At 52.3% G+C, this 21,813-nt stretch overlaps 1 protein-coding gene across 2 annotated transcripts in view; it reads left to right on the forward strand.

The window, feature by feature from the left end:
• Positions 1–6,638: 6,638 nt before the first annotated feature.
• The window catches only part of PPP6R2 (protein phosphatase 6 regulatory subunit 2), a 101,407-nt gene continuing 86,232 nt past the window's right edge, over positions 6,639–21,813 (forward strand). For both annotated transcript variants that reach the window (XM_086481197.1, XM_086481189.1), the window contains exon 1: positions 6,639–6,674. The gene's annotated coding sequence lies outside the window, so the exon portion shown is untranslated. The remainder of the gene's footprint in view (positions 6,675–21,813) is intronic.

Raw genomic sequence — 21,813 nt, forward strand, 5'->3', positions numbered from 1 at the left:
TGACAGGACCAGGGGCAACGGGTGCAAGCTGGAGCACGGGAGGTGCCACATGAACATCAGGAAAAACTTTTTCCCTGGGAGGGTGACAGAGCCCTGGCACAGGCTGCCCAGAGAGGTGGTGGGGTCTCCTTCTCTGGAGACATTCCAGCCCCGCCTGGACACGTTCCTGTGTGACCTGCTCTGGGTGGTCCTGCTCTGGCAGGGGGTTGGACTGGGTGATCTTTCGAGGTCCCTCCCAAGCCCTGACACTCTGTGATTCTGTGATTCCATCTCACATTTATCCAGCATTTGGGGTGGGAGGACAGTGATGGCTAGGAAATGCTAAAATATCAGTAATAAATAACAGTTTCACAGCAGATTTTCCGAGAGGCTGCATAAAACCTGTTCCCTATTTTCTTTATTATTTACTGGGTTTACTTATTCATTGCTAGGCTACTGTTCAGCCAGGTTCAGTCATGGAGCAGAAAAGCACCAGGGCCACTGGAAAGGGAAAGCATAAGAAGCAAGAGCCTGCAGCAGCACTGGCTTAGGTCTACCCCAGCGCATCCCACTGGCGCCTCGTGCTGCCCAGAGAGGTTTGTCTGCGGAGTTACGTGATGGATAAGCTGGCGTTGAGCAGTAGCCTCACATTAGATGTGTGGGCTTGGCTGTTAAAGCCTCTGTATTGGGCTAAACCGAAGCTTTGCTGTCTGATTTGATGGGGAAAGATGCAGACATTTCTGTGTGCTTCCTTGATTAAACTATATCATGACCCAAAGGTACAAAACAGGGGTAATTCTGTCAAAGCCAATTGAATTGCTTCAGATCTACATGATTTTAGAGGAGAAGCTGCCTTATGAAGTGTTAGAGAGATCGATCCTTTCACCACTGGAGCTGAATTTGTGCCCTTTCCCTTGGCCCTATGTCCAATATACTGATCGATTTAAAGCTCATTTTGGAGTTCCAGTACTTGCCTGGAACTGCCATATGACTCCTGGAAGTTGCCTCTGTGAAGAGAGAAACACGGAGTGGTGCTGACTTTGTGCCGATGACAGTGTCCTATTCAGAGTAAAGGTGTGTGTTTCGATATTAATGTTAATTATGAGTATTAATAGTCAATATTTAAGTCTTCCAGCTATCATTTTTATACTTCTCAGATGTTATGAGCGCTTGCATCACCCTTTTGATTCACAGTGAATTTTCTTCTGCTTGGCTGGCCAGTCATGTACGTGTGGCTGCAGTGAAACAGACTGAGACACCCCTTGGAATAAGATTAGACGTGATTTTTGTTATGGGACAAAGGATTACGGGGCCAAAAATGTCCAGAATTTTTTATTCAGGTTATTTTTCTTCTATTTTCATCATGCCCTTTTCTGGACAGAATCAGCTGTAAGCTTGGTGGGGTTTTGTTTTCTTTGATAACTTGTCCTACATGTTTAGCAAGGAAGAAAAATGCATGAGGATTTGCTGAGAGGGCAAGAAGGACCGAAGCAGATGTGTCTGGAATGCTGGGCTTCTGCAGAGACCCCACCAGCGCTTCGTACGATCACGGTGGCAACACTGGCTGAGGAAGAAAGTCCTCTGGAGCAGGGAGACGGAGGAGCTCGTTCTCCTCGTGGCAGCTCTGGGGCTGGACGGGACGTTCATGCCAAACCAGCGACGCGGCAGATCGTAACAAAACCTCTCGATACGGCCTGCGGAGAGCCTGTGCTAGACCAGAACCGACAGCACTCGACAGCCGACGCTACGATTCGGTATCTGCCGTGGTGCGGCACCGCGGCGCCCTCCTAATGGGCTGCGCTCGGCAAGGTGCACTACGGCCTGGGCAAGGGCAGCGTGTGGCTTCAGCATGAGAACCAGCCCGTCAAGGTGACCAAAATGGAGGGGAAAAAGGGAAAAGACAAGGGGATGCCGCTGGGTAGCACGCGGTGTGGTGGTGCCACGCCGTCGTTAGCCTCCCCGTGGTCCTACCGCGCGGCGCTGCTGTTCGGAAAGCGCTTTCCGAGTGGGTGTAGCTGCTGTGTGGGCGCCCGGGGTACCTGAGGGAAGGCCTGGCGCTGTGATCGCTCCCGACACTTCACACAAGCCGAGGTCGTGCCCCGGAGTGGTTTTGCTTTAATGTTGTCTAAACACAAGAGCTTTTATAATTGATTCCCTCGGCTCGTCTTGAAGCACGACCAGGGCAGGCTTCCAGCCCGGGGGGGTATGTGGCTCGGCAGCCCTCTCGCCAGGGCGCTGGGCCCGTGCTGCTCCGGGCTTCTGCAGGGAAAGCTGCAAAGTGGCCTTTTCGGTGAGAGAAGCGTTTCGTCTGCTCGGCGTGGAGGGCTGGGCCTTCTGCGCCTTCGGTCTCTACGGAGCAGCTCATCACGGGCCCGCGGGCTCCAGCCTCCCGAGCACCTCTACGCGCCTGGACCATATTTGGGCAATAAAGGTTCTGCAGAGCTCGAGGGCGCTGCAGATCTGATCCTCTCCAAAGCCCCGGCCTCGCCGGAGATCCTGCGCTGCGCGGGGCCGGCGTGTCGTTTCTGCACGGCTCCTAAGCAACCTGAGTAAATAGAACATTTCGCAACCCCAACCGCAGCGGTTGCTACACTTTCATCTATAATTATCTTTTGCATCAGAGCTCTCAGGAGCAACCGGCTTACCAGATTTTGCAGGATATTTTGCATTCAAGCTTCAGTTTGTCTGCCTTTGCTCTTGCATTGCCAGTCAGGATAATACTCCCCAGACAAAAGGAGAAACATAAATACCCTGCAGACTAGAGGAACGTGCAATCTGCTGTAAGCCAAGAAATGTCAGCTCGCCAGCCTCGCTTCTGACTGCTGTTTATGTTCTGCGCGCTTCAGAGCTTTGTTGTTTGAACAAGGCCTTATAACTCGCCCCAAAAGGCAGCCAAATGTAATTCGTGGTGTTTGGAAAACCCAACGCAAATTATATTTAGGAAAAGAGATGATGACTCCAGAAGGACGAACTAAGGCTCTGCCCCTCCTCCCTTCGGTGTTTCTCAGGATTAATGGCAAAAGCGCGGCGATCCTGATACAGCGTCCGTGCGAGGCACTAGATCGGGCTGCGCTTCTACGCCAAGAATAGAGCCCGGCGTTCTTGCCCATCCTATTTCTGGCCGCGCAGCCTCCCAGCAGCCCGTCTGCCTCATCCCGCTCTAGGTGTGAATCTCAGCACGGCTCAGGTTCGTTCCACCGGTTCCAGGGTGGGAGAGCTGCGCTCAGGGGCTGACACCCGAAAGGCTCGTTGCGCGGAGGGTCTGAAGGCACCGGTATCCATACCCTGCCCGAATCCTTGGATTTCTGACAAAACCTCTGGGTTTTATGCTTTTTCACTGAACTTCAAATACTCAGACTCAAAACTTCCTTAGAACAGGGTTCAAAGAAACAAACCAACCCTCGCTAGCTAGTCGTCCAGCAAGTCACACAACCCAGCACGACTTCGTATGTCCCGACTGCTTGACGTGTAAATCGGTTGTTTGCGTGAAAGAGCGGCGGCTTTTCGAGCTCAGAGGGGTGCGTTACCGACGTAGCTCCGGTTGTGAAGCACCTGCTCCACGTGTAGGAAAGGAGTGAGACGGTGCTCGCCGGCCGTGCAGTCCCGAGCCTGAACGTTCGCCTCCAGGACGAGGACGCGATTCTGGACGCCCGTACCCGGGGCGCGAGCCTGACGGACGCAGGGCTAACCGCCCCGGGACCGGCCGCGGCGCTGGGCTGAAGCCATGGCTTTCGGTCGGGGTGTGCCAGAGGGCGGGTAAGGAAATGTCCTCGTCGGGAGGAGCGGGGCGAGCTCTTCCCGAGCCCTTCGAGCGCCCGTTTGGCCACCTGCGAGAGTGAGTTTCCTATGTCGCGTGCTCACACAGTCTGGGTTGTTTCTCGATCGTCCCTACCCATTGTCGCTGGCGTCAATGGTCTGCTGAGTGACATCGCAGCTGGCACGGGGACAGCTTTGCTGTCGTGGAGAGCTTGCCGCCGAGCTGCTGCTCTGCAAGGCGTTTTGACACGGCACAATGGCCGGCGGACTCAGCTGCTTCATCTGTCTCCGAGACGGGGAGAACTGAGGTCACTGGTCAGAAGAGCGGCTCATCCCAGCGCTTGAGTTCCTGTTCTTGCAGCAGAGCTGGCGCTGTTGGACCTTGCTCCTCCCTCCTGTCCATTCCGTGTGGCTTGTGAAGCCATCGGCGGGGATAGCAGGCTGGTAGAGCACACCCCGGGGAGAGCAGAGCTGTTTCTTACTCACAGGCATTGGGGTTTAAAAGTAAACGGACGTTTTGGGCGAGATCACTGGACTAGTTTAGTATAAAATGGTAAAAATCCTTCGGAATTTTACTATAAATCTGTGACAGAGGTAGTCCTTTCCTGAGTGTATTTTTGCTGTATTAGAAACTAAATAACCGTAAGATGATTCAAGGTGCGTGTTTTCAAGAGCGCTGAATACGGACAGCATGAATTTCAATAAACAATTGCCCTGGAAATGCTAAAACGCTTGGAGGAAGGACACTAAATGATCGGCTTCTTCCTGTTTAGGAAAGCTGAAACACTGTCGAGAGGACAACAACATGATAATATTTTTCGTTACTTACACCCCGGTGCGGATTTTAACAACGGCAAAGGATGCGAAACCCAAAATTACTGTATTTTCGTGCGTGCACAAGCAGGGAAGCACTGATTTTTGTATCTGTTGGAACAGGAACGAGGTCATACCTGTATTCAGCACCTGCATGTCAGCACGAGCAGCCACAGAAGAGACCGACAGCTCGTTGGCGGCAGAACGCGGCTGCCCTCATAAAACACCCGGGGGCCCGGGCCCGTGGGTTATTTTCCCGCGTAAGGAGCTCTCCCTGTTCCTGGACCTGCCTGAGTCCTGGCCGGGGAGCGCTGAGCTGGCGGCCCCAGCCCGTGCTCGCTGCCAAGCCCGGCTGGTTACGCTGTTCTGGTGCGTTTTGTAGAGCCGGGGGAGGGAAGGAGGAAGCTGTTCCGAGGTTGGTGCTGTAGAAATCGGGCGGAGAAGGCAGGGTCTGCAGCCCCGGCCCCCCTGCGCTGCGTGGGGGAATGAGTATGCTCGGGGGATGGCTGGAGGGCTTGGGAATTCGCTTGGGTGGCCGTCGTCGTGCTCCGAAAGCCACAACAGGCCTCAAAAAATGCTTTGTAAGCGCGTGACCCTCCAATAGACAAAATGGAGAGATGAAAACTTCTGAGCTTGTGCTGGTTTTTTCCCTTTTAACGGCCAGCAGGGTGTTAATTACCAAACTGGGTACCAGGCAAACCCTGGCAGCCCTTGTCTTCAGGCCCTCGTGGTGAGAAAACAGGCACAAACTAGCCATTTTGCCCACTTAGTCACGGGTGAAATTTTTGGTGGCATTTCATTACCCAACAGGGTAAACAGGGCAGTATGAAACTGTTTATTTTTTCACATGCTTTGCTGGCAAAATCCCCATTTTCCCTTGTTACCACCCCCGCCCCCCGGGCATGTTTGCCACCACGGCTGCTCCCGCGGGCGCTTCCACAGCAGACCTGGCCGTAGGTTCTGCAGCAGACGGTGTTAAATTTTAACCACGTGCATTAATATTTGCAGGGTCAAGGCCCGAGACCAGCGGGGACCAGGAGACGTGGCAGCAAATCTGATGGCAGGAATTCACTTTGGAAGGAAGGGAAGAACTGGGTCGGTTCCTGTTGGGTTCCTGCATGATGCTGGCACTTGGGAAGCAGTTTATTCCCGTAGGAATCTGGGCAAGGCAACACTGACATCTACGTCACGCGGCGAGCGGGCCTGACGAGAGGTCTCTCTCTCTCTCCGCCCAGCACCGTTTTGTCCCTTTTTCCTATTTCTCCCCTTTTTTCCCCCATCACCTTCCCTCCCTTCCCCTCCACACTCATCCCCACCTCCCCTGACACAGTGGATGGAGTCACCCCAACGTTAACCCCTCCCCCAGCCCCACTACAGTGCCCATCTCTGGAGTCACCCCCTTCCTCCCAGCTGCTCCCAGTGACTCCAGGGCGGCCCCCCCCAGTACTGGGTTGGGGAACAGGCCTTCCCGCTCCAGCCGCTTCTTTACTTGAAGGCGGTGGCCACAGAAGGGCTCCCGCTGTCCCCCCCCCCCCGCCCCAACCCCGGGGTCCTGCCCTCCTCCCGGCCCGGGCCTGCGCCCCCCCTCGAAGCCATGGGCCACCGCTTGCCCGCCCACAGCCACGCCGGGGGCCGCAGCTCGCCCACGCCGGGGGCCCGGGGCCTGTCGCGGGCTGTGGCCTGGCCCCTCGCCCTCAGCCCCGTCCCCGACCCTGGGGCCGCCCCCACCGGGACCGGGACCGAGCCCCGTCCCCGTCCCCGTCCCGCCGCCCCGCCCACCCCCGTCCCGCCGCCCCGCCCACCCCCGGCCGTCGCCCCGCCCACCCCATGTTTCCACGCCGCCTTGCCGCGCCCCCCATCCCCCGCCCAGGCCCCGCCCCCGCCGCGCGGCCCCACCCTCCCGCCCTCCCCCGCGCGCGGCTCTGGGCAGCAGCGGGGCCGCCGCCATTTTGGAGGCAGCCGGAGCGCCCGCCGCCCGCCGCCTCGCCGCCCGCTGTCAGCGCAGCCCCGGCCGCCGCGCCCCGCCTCGGCCGCGGCCCATGCCCGCCGGGCCGCCGGCCCTCGCAGCCAGGCAGAGCGCCAGCGGCCTCGCCGCCGGGCGGAGGGCAGGCCCGGACCCCCAGCAGGTGAGACCCGCGGACGGGCCCGCCGCCCGCGCCGCCGCCGCCGCCTCCTCCGAGCTGTCACCGCCGCTCGCTCTTGCCGCCGCGCCGGGGCACGGGCTGGTCGGGCCGGGCCGCGGGCTGCGCCCCGCCGTCGGTTGCTTCCGCCCTTCCTGCGCCGGGCCCGGCGGGCCGCGGAGGCGGTGCGCGGCCTGCCGCCCCACCGGCCCCGCCGGCCCCGCCGCCTCCGCCGCCTCCTTCCCCCACCGCCGCCTCCGCTTCGGCCTCCTCGGCCGCAGCGACACCCCCTTCTCACCCCCGACACCGCCGGGAGGAGCTGGTCACCGGTCCCGTAGTGCTGCCTGGGCTGCAGGGCCGCGTCCAGCTGCCCCTGGTTTGTTTTTCGCTGTTTTTTTGGGTTTTTTTTAAACAGCCCGTAGCCCCGCCGGTGCTGGCTGCGCCGCCCCTCCAGCAGCTCGCAGCTCCGTTTTTCAGTCTTTGCCCCCGGCCGTGCCACAATCCCACCGTGTGGTTCCGTGCCACATCTGGGCTAAATCGGACTTTGTGCGCGTGTCGGAGTTTGCTTTTTCGTGTTTTTTTTTCCTTTTTTTTTGGGGAGGGGGTGGTGTTGTCGACCTGGTGGGGATGGGTGATGGGACCCAGGTGTTGGTGACTCACGCCTGGGCAGTGGCCGGTTGCCGGAGCTGTTGGGAGAGGTGGTGGCGTTGGCAAGGTCAGAGGCGAGGGTCAGGCTCCCGGGGACCTGCTGACTTGGGGCGCGCAGGGCCCGGCGCCTGAGCGAGGGACCCTGCCGGCTTCGCCCGTGCAGGGTGTGAAAATAAATGTCACCGTGCTGGCGTTATTAATGCATAGAGACCGAGGTGGGAGTTGTAGCCACAAATGGAATTGCTACGGCACGTAATCGTGCAGAAAGACGACTTCTTGACAAGTCTGACGAGGACCAGCTAATTCGAAGGCCTTGTTTTGCACTAGTCAGAAAAAAAACAAACTAGGAAGTGAAAAAGAGAAACTGAGAGAACTTGGAGGGACCTGAGGTATTTTTCATATCTTGATCTCCCACTTAAAAATTAACGTTTTAAAAACTGAAGCTTGTTTCCCTAATGTACTTTTATTTTCACTCTCAAAAAACAAAGGAGAAAGTTGTGGTTCCAGTCGTGTCCAGAACGATATGTCTGAAGCCAAGCGCGTAATCACTTACTAGCAGATTTTTGGTTTAAAGCACCATTTTAAGAATAATGGGAGAATAAACATTTATGATTATTACTCTGACACTTAAAAGCAGTCTGGCAGAATACTTCAGTGGTAAAAAAATCCGGCGGATGGTAGTATAGCAATTTCCATAGCAACCCATGGTGATATCATGGTAAGCAAAGTTAAATTCTGGAATAGGAGCACATAATGATCTGTGCTGGTCTGAGTGATACCAATAAACGTTTGCTCGGGGGGTGACTGAGGACTGGATAAGAACAAAATGTTTTGAAATAAAAGGCTTGCTTTGGTTTTCATGTATTTGATATACAGACATTTCTGGTGACTTTTGCACTTTCCTTGTATCGCACTGCAAATCCAGGGGCCTGGGACGACGTCCCGTCTAGAAATTGTGGAGAATTTGTGGTGCCGCAGCAGCTTTCTGGGGAGAGCTGGGTCTGTAGCAGGACGGTGTCGGACAGGTGGTGCAGAAAACAGCGCTGGGGTTTGGGGAGGATCCTGCAAACCTCCGACTGCGAGAGAGTGTTTGTTTTGGGGATGACGGGGAGCACCGGAGCGTCCTCCTTCCGAACCCGGTATTCGATGAGACCTTGGTTGTGTTGTAGGAGGGACAGGTTGAGTTTCGTAGTTCAGCAACCGAGGACTGTCAGAACCGAATAATAAAAGAAAACTGTCCTGAAGAGCCCATGTTTTGGTTTTTTTTACCCCTAGTAGCAAACATCCTCGGTCTGTGGGCTTAACTTATTTTTAGAAAGCTGCAGGCCGCTGTGACGAGCGGCATAGCCTGTTCCGTGGTGCTTCCCGGCGGGGGAAGGCTAAAGCCCTGGCAGCCCCCCTACCACGGAGGGGTGCGGTGGGGCTGTCACGGGCCTGCGGTGCTTCCGAGTGGGGCCTCCCCCCACCAGTGGCTCACGGTTTGCTGGTTGGACTGGGAGTCAGCTGGAGCGAAGTGAAAAGTGAACTCTCGCTGTCCCCAGATAGCGCGATCCTGAGCTGGGAGGAGGAATCCCTTGGCTACGCTTCCCCTCCTGTCGGTCGGGGGGTATCCCAGGCGTAGCTGGCGGTGGGTTTCCGTGCTCTGGGGAGGGAAGGCAGGCCTCATCCGTGTGCTCCCCTGCGTGTTGTCGGCTGTCGGGTGGGGTGTCAGAGGGAAACCAAAACCGCTTTCTCCCCTGAGAGGCAGCAGGGCATCAGCGGTAGAGGCGTTTCAGCCGAGACGGGCGTCACGTTTGGGGAGAGCTGGGGGCAGGGGCGGCAGGGTGAGCTTTCTGCCTCTGTGTTCCTGACAACAAGGGGTGTAGCAGTGCAAGTGTGAAAGCTGTAGATTATATGTTGGGGAGAACGACTCCATGTACGTAACCAGGTCGTATGTTTTCTTAACCCAGTGGCTTGGAGCCTGAAGTGTTAGTGCCTGAAGGGCAGTCGCTGGAGCGGGGTAATAAGCTCAGCCATAAAACTGGAATGCCAAGAACTGGAGGAGTCTCTTGTTATAGTAAATGTTTCTGAAACAATAGTGGAATGACAAGAATAACTGGGAAACTTGGGTGTAAATGACACGGGAGAGGCTCGGCAAGTTGCGAGCAAAGCAGGAGCTGAGCGGTTGACAGAACTTTTGAGAACTTCACAGGGAGGCATATTTGTGGGAGGTCTTGTTTGCTAGATGCAAAATTACCAAAAAACTAATTGCAGAGAGCAGAGTTAATAGACTGTGTTAATGAATGATGTCAGCTCTCCGTCTGAGCAGTCAAATATGGAGCCACAGTTCAGAGCAGCAGTCTTTTACTCTTAGCCCTATTTATAGGGTAACACAGCTCTGTTCTTAATTACGTTTTACGGGCTGGGGAATCGGTTTGACTGTTTGTTACCTCTTTTTCACGGAAAATCTACAGATGTCAGTGGGTTTATATAAGGATCAGGGAAAGAATGTGGCCTCTGTGTGACCAATAGTAGCAACAAAGGAACTTAAGTGTCGTCTTTGATTCAATATTATTAGAAGCAGAAGTATGTTGTCTTTTCTGGCCGCTGCTATGTTTCTAGGGCGCTTGTTTCTTTAATTGTGCTCTTCTCCTCTCGCCGCCTGTGTTCCTCCCACCATCCTCCCCTCCCCCTGCGATGGACTTCCCTGCTCCTTGTTTTGGTCTGCTAAAACAGTCAGCAGGGCAATAGCCAATATTGACATTGTTATTACATGCCTTGGCTATTTTTACCTGCCTGTTAACCCTGGTATGGGGCGAAACTCGGGCAAATAAATATTAGTTATCTTGGGAAATGAAGCTTTCATAGCCGAGGTTAAAAAAAAAAAAAAAATCTCAAGACTGAAAAAGCTCGGGTTTTGGTGGAATTTGAATGCCACACGCATCGCGTACACGGTGTTCAGATCTGCAGATGGGAAGTTTGACATCGGTAGCTGAATTAACAGTGACGTTCTCTCTTCTTGCTTAATAATGCCGTTTAGTCCTAGAGGCAGCGGAGACGGTGCAAGTGGTTTCAATAACTGGGTACGTAGCGATGCCTAAAGCCGAACTAAAATGGTCAGCTTTGGCAGGGATCACTTCAGACGAACCGCCGCGTGGCTCCGGGCTTTGGAAAGCGGGGTGTCAGCAAGAGTGGGGTGACCCGAGGAGAGCGTCGTGTCGGAAGAAGGAAGTCAGCCTCGCCAGCCTGAGCGTGGAGGCTGCGCAGCCCTCGGGCCGTGCCTGCCGCTCGCTTTCCCTCTGCTCTTCCCTCGCGTCTGCCCTTCCCTCCCCGCGCCAGGGCTGGGCTCTGCGGGGCAGCGGCCGTGCGTGGGGACGGTGCAGGGGCAGCCTGGCCCCGAAGCGGTGCCGCTGGGCGTCGCTGCGTCCCACGTCCCCTGTTTCTTACCCCCCCGTGGCAGTGTCGGGTGCTGAAGGACACAATCTGATCTGGACAGAAGGGGAAAGCGGAAGGCGTGAGGAAAGAACGTGATGGTTAAATGGCAAAGTTCAAGAAGTTACTTGAGCCGAAGAGGCAGAGCTCAGAGCGGTTTCCTTGCCTAGGCAGAACGAGAAGCTGTCACCAGCGTTTGTCTGGTAGGTGGCACGGTAGGCAAGCTGCCTGGTTGGCAAAGCAAGCTTCCCAAACGTCCCGACAACATGAATTCCAGGTTTGTGTTCAGCTGGGAGAGGTCTCTGCTGCTCTCTCCAGTATGCCTGTGCTAGTTGCCTTTTTATTTTTTCTAGTTTTATTTCAGTTCTGCAGTTTGCTGCTAGTCAGAGCGTCGTGGCCTGCAGTGACACTGATAACTATTAAGTCACTTTGATTCTGATTTTGTTTGGCAGAATTGGGAGCAATAGCAGCAAAGCAGAGACTGGCACCGCTTGCTGGGAGAAGGACAACAAATGCAGAGACTGCAGTGGTGGAGATGGTCTTTCTTGCTGCAACCTACAGGGAAGGAAGAAGGGAACTGAACACAAGATATTTCAGTTTCAGTTTTGTCTTTGATTTTGCTGTGGTAGACTCAGCTATGGTCGCTGAGAAAGCTCGTGATGGGTATGCCTTGGCTTGTTGTGATGAGCCACTTGGATTCTCTTCTGCGTAGCAGTTGCTTCCTTTCTTTTGATTCCCTGGAGTCCTGCAAAACCCACTGATCGTTTCAGCTTCTGATTTGCACGTGCAGCGGGGTGGGATGGGAAAGGTTGTGTTTCTTTAGCTGTTTACTTTTCATTTTCTTCCTTCGCAAGATCCTCTAACACGCCATTAATGTAGTTCTTTTATGTTGAGAGAGATTTGTTTGGGGTTTTTTTTGGAAGGATAATTGAGACTGTAAGCTAACAGATTGAAAACTGTATCCCGCCTCCCCGAGCTGGAGGACTAAGGGCGCACTTCCCCAGCGACACCAGTGGGCCCGGGTCCGGGTTGCCACGCGTGGGCATTAACGTCTGCGGGGAGCGCCCAGCGGGCTGGCAGCCTGCCCCTCTTGGAGGGAGTCATTCTCAGCTGGGTCAGCTCCCTCGACCAGCTCGATGCGGGGTTGCATAAACAGCGGTGACGCGAGGGAGGGCGCAGGAACGAACGCGTGCCCTGACCCAGGAAGGAGAAGAGGGAAAAGAGCAGGTCTCTGGCCGCCTGGGTTTGAGCAGGGTGCGGTTCGGTTTAACTAATCTGAGTTTGCGGTGCAGCGTGTTCCTGGCTTGTCCCCCTGCGCTGCAGGGCGGGAGCCGGTCCGTCAGCAGACTGCCTCCCTTCCCCTGCTCGAGTTCTGCTGGTTTGTTCTCCTCAACGGGCACGGCAGGAGCAGGCGGGCGCCGCTGCTGGAACGTCGGCCGGGCAGCTGAAACGTGAAGGGGTTGGAAATAGCGGGGCTGCAGCGGTGGTACCGAAAGCCGCGATTCCGTGTTAGATTAAATCGAGCTAAGCCCAGGGAACGGAACATCCAGCCCATCCGCAGGGTCCCAGCACCTCAGCTCCTGGGCCAGAATACCCGATTAATGGCCCACAGATGCTCAAACAGCACTCTGACTAGAAAATACTAAATGGTGGATTTCAGCTTAGTTCTGTTGCATGTTGTCTTTTTTTTTAAATATGGAAGATTGTTTTTCTTAGTGCTCAGTTGTTTTTTACTACTTCTTCACTCTCCCAGTCCTTTACTATATTATTTTTTGACATTTCATTGTCCATGGTATATCCTAAGTTTTCTTTTATCTTTTTTTTTCTCCCATGACTTTCTAAGCCTTCCCCCCCAACACTGTGTTTCAGACTCTGCCTTCCCTTTCAAGGGGCTGGAGACCTCTCACCGAAGCTCACACATCTGTGCTGTAAATGCCTGCTTCTGAGGTAACCATTTAGGAGTCCTTTTTTAGTCAATGGAGAGAAATAGATGCTTATTTTCTTTTGATGCAGAAGTCTAAAATAGAGCTGAGTTTTGCTGTAGAAGTGCTCATTTCTCTCTACTGAGAAGGGAGTCTGGGTGACTAATTCAAATTAGTCATCTGTAGTATAAATATCTACACGTTAGGTGAGAGGGATCCTGTTGCAGAAGACTCCGCTCCCCGGGCAGACTCTGATGGGGACCTCCTCAGGTCAGCACGGTTGCCTTCTCGCCCTCGATGAGGTGGGAGGTGAATGAGGCACAGGGTGTGTTTGGCAATGTGCTGTGCCCTTGGCTCTGCTTGGTGGATCTTCTTCCCCTTTCACAGCAGACTGCTGAGTTTGAGGTTGAAAGCAGGGTCTGTAAGTGATTCAGACTCACATAGTTAGTTAGTTAAGATGAATACAATAAAACAAACTTAAGTTTTTGACACATATGTAACCAGCCCAGCTGGTTTTCCCGATTCTGTTTGAGATGCAAAGACACTAGCCCGAGGAGTGATCGTCTGCCTGGTTTGGGTCACAAATAGCCGTAAGCTCCGTGGTGCAGGAGGTGGGATTTCTCTGTGTTGCTTCAGTGCTTGGCGTGAAGAGGATCCTAAGCTGAAAAGAAGTTTAGCTCTGCTTTAGTAAATGTCGATATTGAGTGTTTTCCTTGTGCTTTCTCTAAAGACAATTTAATTGTGGCCAGTCCTAGAGGCTGCTACGTGTGTCTGAGTTCTGTGAAGACTCGGGGACGGAGGAGCAAAGTAGTTTACAGAAATATGAAGGGGCTTGAGGATGCCAGATTTTGCAGAAAGGTGCGTAATGCGTTAGGGATGCAGTGCCAGAACACTGTACCCACTGTTTCCTCTTACAAAACAGGCAGCTCGCTTCATTACTTCTGTTTTTCCTGTGACTTCGGTCATCCTTGTTCTTAGCCAGCCGTGGTCCCTGTAAAATAACTGTTGTGAGCTCTTGGTGTTGGTATCTGTAGTGCTGTCAGCGCGGCAGCTTTCATCCCGTGTGTCCGTGGCTTCCTTGGTCCTGTTTTACCCCTCCATTTTACGTGGCAGCACTGCTGAAGAGGGTTGTGTTTTGCAGAAAAAATGCTCACCCCTTCCACTTCATTTTTTCACGAGTGAAATTTGTTACTCAATGAGCTTCTAAGTGCAGTTTTTTAAAAGACCTGGAAGAAAATGTTGGAACGTGGTAGTGCAGTTCCCAAGAACGAAACTATTTAATTATTTTTAGTCTTAAAAGAGACCAGCAAGTAAAAATATTTGGTGCATACTTGGGGTTTGGATATATGCTTGAGTTTTTACAAGGAGCTGTGAAATGAAACTGGATCACCTGGGAGTCACAGCAGACGTTTGCCATAGGAGGAAAATACGGTTGCATAATCACAGTTTGTTGTTAGAGCTGGTGGACTGTGCCCCGGTCATGAATATGTTGCTTTGGGAAGAGCAGAAACTTTACTGAGTCGCTAACAACCGAACAGCAGACCTAGTGTGTGGAGAAACAGGAGGATTTCAAAGGCCCTTGATGAAAAGAATCAGTCTTCTGCTGACCTACATGTTTGAGTTTTAATCCATGAAAGGCAATTCTTGCTGGAAGGAGATCACTACAATTTATGTGTATTGGCTGGTTTAAACTCCGGCTGCCTAATGGGAACGAGGTGGGGGAAGAGCAGGCAGTGTTGATGGAACGTCTGTGAAAATTCATCTCTGTGTGTGAGGTAATAAGCCAAAATAACATTGAAAGCGTAATTATTGGAATGGATGCTGTGCCTGAAAATGGCAAAATATTATGCGTGTTAGCATTAGGAACAGTTTTGAGGTGTGTGATTCAAGAACATAGCAGGGCAGAGAGGATAAAAACCATACTGGATGATCTGCTGTATTTAAAAAAAGCAAGGGGAAGTCCGATGAGATGTGTGGAATCTAAATGTATTCCTCGTTCCCAGCGTTTGGTGCGTGTGTGACTCGTCAGGCTCGATGTCAGGGCTGTCAATTAGGCCAAGAGTTGGTGTGTGGTGTTTTACCTGTTGAATAAGAGGGGAAAACATTTGTTAATTCGTGATGCTAGCACTGGTGGGATTGAGAGAAGACCCTCTTTATGCTCCTGTCGTCCCATACTGGTTTTTTCTGTACCTAGTGCCGAGGCGGCGGGAGCTGCCTGCTTTCAGGGACTGAGCACCACGAGCTGTTCCTCTGGAATGGTGTTTCTTGTTTGATGCCTCCCCAGGATGGTCCCATTCCCTTGCCGCCTCTTGGTCCTTCCTTGGACGGCTCCGTGCAGCGGTGGGGGGAGTTCAGCTGAGGCCCCTGCAGTTGTGTCTGTCTGGTGCTGCAGGGTGAGCTGCCGAGCTGGAAGGGGTCCCCGTACGTCGCCTCCAGCTCGGTGTGGGCTGACGGGCCGTCTCTGTTGCCGAAACCTGAGCTGGGGGCTCCGCACAGCACTGTGCTGCCCATGTAAATGCACCAGCGTGCTCGGTCGGGAGGGGCATCTCTTAATTCGGTGCTTTATCGTGCGACTCGGATGCAGAAGCCACAAGAACAACATGTAAAGTGTCACTATGGTATTTTCCAGCTGAGAAAACCCCACACCTTGCTTTCAGAATTTGTGGAAAGCAGAAAGAGCTCTCCCGTCTTTAGAAGGGATTGGTCGTCTTCTATAGCCTTTGTAGTTTGACAAGTCGGGTTGTAAATTAGCTGGAAGGAATTTCACTCGTGCCAAGTTGCTTGTGAGGCCTGTTGAGGTGCTGGGGGTTCTTGTGAGATTTACGGTGGCGAGCGCTCTCGGCGCAGGAGGGAATGCTCGTCTTTGCCACAGGGGGCAAACACTTCTGTTGCTTGGCTTGAAACAGAATTTCTGACTTGGGAATTGTTACTGGAATAGGCTTTGAGCGTTTTATGCAAAGTGGTACCGTACGATGACTCCTCGTAACTGCATATTCAGCTGCCACACCAAGCGAGCTTGAAGAGGAGGTTTTACGACAGGCAGAGGTGATCGCTGAGGTGATGCTCCCTTCCTGCAGCTATCGGAGTTTGCGTTCTCCGAGGTATTTGTGGAGATTGAGGGTGCTTACTGATGCAAGGTGGATGTTCATTTCTTTTCCCAAAGTTGATGCAATCCCTAGAATTGTTTATTAAACTTGGAAAAATAAACGTCACCCTTTTCAGTCATTCGAAATCTTCGCCTTTTCTGTTACAGAATCTTTTATTAGTCCGTTTGGTTATGGTTAAGGCTGTTTGGTTACAGTGCGAACGGCTCCTTCGAGTCGGTGCTTAAAGCCGTAGTTTGACGTGCATTTGAGCTGGCACGGCTGCTGAAGTGCTGTCCCCTCCTTGCTGCTCATCCCCGTCCCTCCTCGCCTCTCTGCCCTCCCTCCCTGCTGGCGCAGGCGGTTGTGCAGCTCCCCGGTGAACCAGCTCGGGGGAGTGATCCAGCTAAAAGTTTTTTCCCCTCGTACTGCATGGAAAAGGAAAACAATTTTCCTGTTCAGCAGCACAGGTTTAAATACGCGGCAAACCGTGGCCCTGCATCGTCAGCACGTCACTCTGGTTCGTGATTTCAGGAGCCACCTGAGATTTCATGTCTGTTTGTCCAGGTACAGCCCATCGAACTCCTCAGGGCGGGTCTGAGGTTGCCAAAGGGTTGTTTTCCTTTTAAGATGTTTTCTGACGAACGAGGCTTAGCCCATAAACGTGGTGTAGGTGGTGCTGCGCAGGGAGAACAGGCTCGTGGTCCATTGTCGTATGTAAGATTTTTCCTCTGAAGTGTCTTAATGTTTATTTGAACTGTAGAACCACGTAAATGTTGTGTGGGCTGTGTCTTTGTGACGTCCTGAAAGGCTGAGGAAGTCAAAATGCCTGCGCTGTTTAGCATCCTGTCTTAAGGCACTGGTTTGTTACGGCTCGGGAAAGCTGTATTGCGCCTCGTTTCCATGAACTTTGGTTGGTAGAACAGTGCAGTGTCAGAATATTCTGGTAAAAGCTGCGGTGTGCAGAAACCATAGACAGAGGCCCAGACGTGGTTTTGAAGCTTAGAACTTCCATCCCGTTAAAGGAGTGCCAGCGGTTGGTTTTCGTGCTCGTTGGAGGACATCGTGATACTGGTAACAGAGGGGTATCGGGAACGTACAGCTCTTGCTGCTCTGGTAAAGCCTGACAGGAAGCCTTAGCGTGCGAGCGCTGCGGCTTCGCTATCTAGTAGTCCGAGCGGAACGGTGTGTCTTGTGCAATACTGCCTTGCTCCGTGTGCAGCAAAAAGTGAAATACCCAGAGATCAACGTGCTAAATGGCTGCGACAGACGGGCTTTTCTGAAAAATGCTGCTGGTGTGCCCCGGTGAGTACCTGGGCCTCACTTCTGAGGTAATAGTCTAGTTAACAGTCATTATTTCTGAAGGGTTTAACTGCGGTGATCCAGGAAGAAGAAAAATAATCGGCTGCTCAAACCACACGTAGCAAACAGTGCAAGTGGCATTGAAGCCTTGTTTGCTGAGGTGGGCAGTGCAGGCGGGCGAGGAGCGGAGGGTCTGGGGAGCCCTGCAGGAGAGGCAAATCGACATTTAAGGAGCCCCCGTGACTTTGTTTCTCCTGGGTAACAGTGGCTGCGCGTTGGCTTTTTAATCCTTGCATCAGGTGGCAAATCTTACACAGAAAGGTTAATCTTTAAAGCGAAGCACAGAAGTGCCCCCAGGTTCCGTATCGGTGCTGCTGCTGCCCTGGGAGACAGCTCCAGAGCTCCGTAAAGTAACTGAAAATGTTTGACTGTTAATCTTCTTAAATTATTAGTGATAGAGCGAAGTGCAGGTTTAAAATGTTGAGATAACTGTGCCCGTGTAGATAACGTGAAGCTGGTAGGCTGTGGGGTTTCGTTCTTTGGCGTGTGTTTAGCTCCATACGCTTTTGACTGACCTAGAAAAAAAAAAGACCTTTTTTGTGCGATTATGTTCACAGTGCATTTGGTGTATTTTTCTGGCTAGCTTTTTCCTGCGTTTTTTGAAGCACTGCAGTTTCTTCAGTGTCTGGGTGTGTTGAATTTAATTAAAAGTGTAACATTTAAATAAAGAAGCTGTGCAAATTCTGTCCTTAGCATGGGGTAGGGCATCAATTAGAAGGCTGTTTAACTAGATACTAGATGAGGATAAAGTTGATCATCAAAACAGAGTACTTCTTGATATCATCTCTTTATTAGGGAACTTCAGAAGCATGGAATAATTAGAAGTAGGTCTTAATTTTGCGTGCATATTTGTACGACAGACAGGCCTTCATCATTTTTTGCCTGCAGCAGTTTTTTATTAAAAGAAGAAAAACCCAACACAACCCCTCGCTGTGCTGGCGTAGCAGACTCCTGAAGTACTTGTGATTTACTGTTGGTGCCCAAGGAATGTAAACGTAGGTGCCTCTTTCGTTTGTCAGTTAGATGTTGAGAAAAAATGAAGAAATTCGTATTGCTACCTCAGAAGGGGAGAACAAAAGGAGGCTCTTGGTGAGCTGCTGAAATACTGTTTTGGTTAAGAATAAATTTTATCGGAGAATTGTATCTAAGTGTTTTCAATCGACAGCTCGGGCTAAGCAGTCTCTCAGGAGGCTGAAACACATCTTCAGTCAGATGGTAACATCTGGGGATTAACAAAATCCTCTCTTCAGTGTTTCCATCTTCTTCCCCATGTTTGCTGTGGCTGTGGAGCGGCGCGAGTGTCCCTCGTAGTGCTGGTGCCCTCTGAGGCTGTAACCACTTCTGAAGGATGGATTTCATGGTCACAGGGCAGTTTGGGTTGGGAGGGACCTCAAAGACCGTCCAGTTCCACCCCTCTGCCATGGGCAGGGACACCTTCCACCAGAGCAGGTTGCTCCCAGCCCCGTCCACCCTGGCCTTGAGCCCTGCCAGGGAGGGGGCAGCCACGGCTGCTCTGGGCAGCCCGTGAGCTGGGACAGAACTGTTTGCCCTGCTGTTTTCTGGTGCTGTGGGGGGAGAGAGCCACAAGGCAAACCCTGAGGAACGTGGCAGGAGAATGCTGTGCCAGAAGGCTACAGAGAGAAGGTTGGGGGAGAAGGGGCTGCAGAGCTGGCACCATGACAGGAGGAGGAGCGGGAGTTAAGAGCCAGCTGGTGCTGCAGGAGCTCAGGGTGGATTTCAGCACTGCTGCTCACGGCACAGGGCTCGCCTCGGTGGGAGTGTGGCTGTGGCTGAGTAGGCAGAGCTGGGCTCGGTAGTTCTGAAACATGAAAATCCAGATGCTGAGTCTTCCCTGCAAATGCCATTAGTGTAGTGTCTTGTGGCCTTTGCCTAATTCGTGTGGGGGAGTTGGGATGCCAGGTTGATGTAGCGTGAAGAACTCCAGCGGGGAGATTTGAGTCTCATTCAGGAGGTGCTTGCCTGTGTTTGGCAGGATGATAATCTGTCCTTTCCGATTTGAAGTAGCTGAAGCTCGGACGGCAGAAGCCGGTGGCCTGCACCGGAGTTCAGGGGTGCGCTCGCTAGAGGAACCGGCTGCCACTCCAGAAGACCTTCACGAGCCCTTCTGCCTTCCAGGCAGGGCTTTGCTGGCCGCCCGCTCGGAAAGTGGCCTGCAGGCAGAACAGCCTTTTCTGGTCCCCTGCCCCAAGACGCATCCTTCACTTGTACAAAACAGAAGCTTCTGACTGTTGGGCTGTTCCCCTCGGAAGGTTATGAGACTTCGAGGGAAAGGAAGGAAGATGAAGTAATAAAATAATGATAAACTAGGTTCATTTATTTTATAAGGCTAAAACATGATGTAAGATCCAGGTTTTCACAGGTTTTAGGTATTCAAGTTAGCCCAATACCAAGTTAGTAGCTAACTACAAAGCTAGCTGAGGACAATAAGAGGCAATTTTTGATTTTGTATGCTCAGTTGTAGGAGGGAATAAAGGCTGTAATTCATTTCTGTGTTTTATTTTCTGGAGACTTTGATGTGTACGTGTGCGGTCAGAGCTTGGCAGAAATTGCCGAGATCAGAGGAGTTTGATGTCCAGTGGGACGCGTGTGCTAACTGGGGTGTGTGTGGACAGCTGCTGGAACCGCTGTTGCCTCTGAGGACCCTTGTCTGTCCTGCTTTGCCTTTTATTCAGTTTATAAACAAGAATTGAGCAAATGCATGAGGGAAGGGAACAAAGAGAGTAGTGACGAATGAGAATGTATTTATGTAAAATTCTGCCATTATTCATGTCCTGCAACTTCTAAAGGCGTCCTGAAACTACAGTGATGCCTCTTGCAGAGCTTTGTAGAGAGCCCTTCGTCAATGATGTCCCTTGGTTTTATTTTCACCAAGCCTATAGCTAGCTGTTGCGAGTGAGGATGGGCTCGTTGCGTGATCTTGGTTTGGCAATGGAGAAGGCTGGTTTGGACTCATTCAGGCTGCCGTGTGAGGGACAGCTGCTCATTGCAACTTGGCTCCTTACCTCACTGCAGCTATTGCGTGTAAAATGGCGTTCTTGCACCTAAGGCCTCCTTTGGTTTGCTGGGTGAACTGTTAGTTATGTCACCGGCTATAACCCAAACCCTGGCTTCTGGTTTTCTCATGACTTTGGGCTTAATCTTTCCTTGTGGTATTAAGCTACAGTTTCATTGCGGCACTGAGGAACAGATATGCCTGAGTGTTTGATCTTGTGGAATTAAGGCTCTGTATACCTGTAGAAGACGGATTTTTGTCTTGCTGTTTTAATCTTGGGCTTTGGGCTTTATTCCTTGCAACAGTCCGTACGTAAATAATGCCTGCCCGTGTTAGCATTGCTTGTGAAAGCATGCGGAGCGTGTCAGATAGCGCTCCATAACATCTGCTTTTGTTGTTGTTGGGTTGGTGTGACACTTCTGTGCTTGGGGAGGGACTGACGTAAAGCCTGCCAAGACTTGGCTTTCAGAGGGCGTCTGCAAGTAGGTTTCCAAAGAGAAAAACATTCTTTCAGGTAAGAGAGGCTCCTCTGGAATAAGGTTGAATTTTCTTTTACCGTCAAAAGATAGCATGACTAGCAAGGGCGGACATGGTACCAATTTGAATTTGGAGCAGTGCGTATTAATGAAGTCCAAGTCCTCCCAAATTACAGATTAGGTGGGCTGGGAAGAAGTAAAATGTTGGTGAAGAGGCGTTCTGTATTTCCTGCCTTTAACTTTCTATTTTTGATTTTGCCTTCTTGTAGCTCTGTGGACGGCTACTTCAGAGGAGAAGTATAGCTGGTGGGAAGGAGATACGTGACTGCGTGAAAGGGATTTATTTGTTCTCCCTGTAGTGGTGGGCTTCAGCAGCTCCGATGCTTATTAGATACGGCAGGACGTCTTGGGTACTGCTTTGGAGAGAACTGCTTCCCTCCAGTTTGTGTGGAGAACCACAGACCTCTCGGGTACAGCTTCAAAATAATGCGAAAAAGGTCTCTCTTCTTGAGCTATAGTGTTTGTGTACGTAGCAAACTGCTGCTTTCCTCCGTTGGGTTTTCACTGTTCTTCGTGCCTTGTGTCTGAATGTAAGAGGAATGAATACAGATCCTTGATTCAATCTTGGCTGTGTTATAAGATGAATGAGGAAATTTTTTATCGGCGTTGTTTTGTCTTGGAGACAAGCACTGAGAGTCTATTCCTGAAGAGTCTGGAGCAGGATCCTAAAGAGGTTGAGAGTGAGCTCTAGAAGTAATTGAGTAGCTCATGATTCTCTTCCCTTGGCAGGCTGAAATGTAAATTCTGAGCGTTTTGAACCCAGAGAAGAGTGGACTGCTGCAAGCCATCTGTTACCTGCGTTGTGGGTGTGCTTCAACAGCAAGGCACGGTGCCGCATCCAGGCTCTGCCAGAGCGGGGCTAGTGCTGCACCCTGCCACCTCCACCTGTGGTAGGTTCTCGCCAGCGATGGGGTCGTGGAGCTGGAAGACGAGGGCAGGACGGTGATGGGACTGCAGCGGTTGGTTGTGATGGACCGCGGAGGCACTTAGAGGCAGCAGGTAGCAGCCAGGAACCTCCTCCTGGGGACAGGCCATGGCAGAGGGGCTTGAAGGGCTGGCAGCCCGGGGTGTGGACGTGCAAAGCAGCAGCACAGCGTTGGTGCTTCGGTACCGAAAGGCTGGAAGTAGTGTACGCCAGAAAGCTGTAACGCAGGTAGGCTGTGCATTGCA

Source organism: Leptosomus discolor, chromosome 1 (genome assembly GCF_034619465.1).
Source record: "Leptosomus discolor isolate bLepDis1 chromosome 1, bLepDis1.hap2, whole genome shotgun sequence".
Taxonomy (NCBI): Eukaryota; Metazoa; Chordata; class Aves; order Leptosomiformes; family Leptosomidae; genus Leptosomus; species Leptosomus discolor.